The sequence below is a fragment of the Penaeus monodon genome, chromosome 23 (genome assembly GCF_015228065.2).
Source record: "Penaeus monodon isolate SGIC_2016 chromosome 23, NSTDA_Pmon_1, whole genome shotgun sequence".
NCBI classification, from domain to species: Eukaryota; Metazoa; Arthropoda; class Malacostraca; order Decapoda; family Penaeidae; genus Penaeus; species Penaeus monodon.
The window spans coordinates 35,013,958-35,014,177 of NC_051408.1; the positions used below are offsets into that span (position 1 = coordinate 35,013,958).

The 220-nt window shown below is 44.1% G+C and overlaps 1 protein-coding gene across 1 annotated transcript in view; it reads left to right on the forward strand.

Moving 5' to 3' along the window:
* LOC119588222 (pollen-specific leucine-rich repeat extensin-like protein 3) overlaps positions 1 to 220 on the forward strand; it is a 3,194-nt gene that overhangs the window by 610 nt on the left and 2,364 nt on the right. The gene's annotated exons all lie outside the window — the stretch shown is intronic.

Consider the following 220-nt stretch of genomic DNA (forward strand, 5'->3'; position numbering starts at 1 on the left):
GAAACAGCGAACAATTGGCAGAACCAAGTCCACCTGGCATTACCGCGTCATCATCAAGGTCATCGATAACCATGATGAATGGTGATCATTAACATTCGCTTTTATATCGTGTCTTTGTCACATTCGCTAATCTCATCGGGGCTGCTGCACTTGGTAATCTATTTCTCGCAATTAAAAATGGAACGGTATTGATAGCCTTTTATGCCGGCTGCTCGTGTGC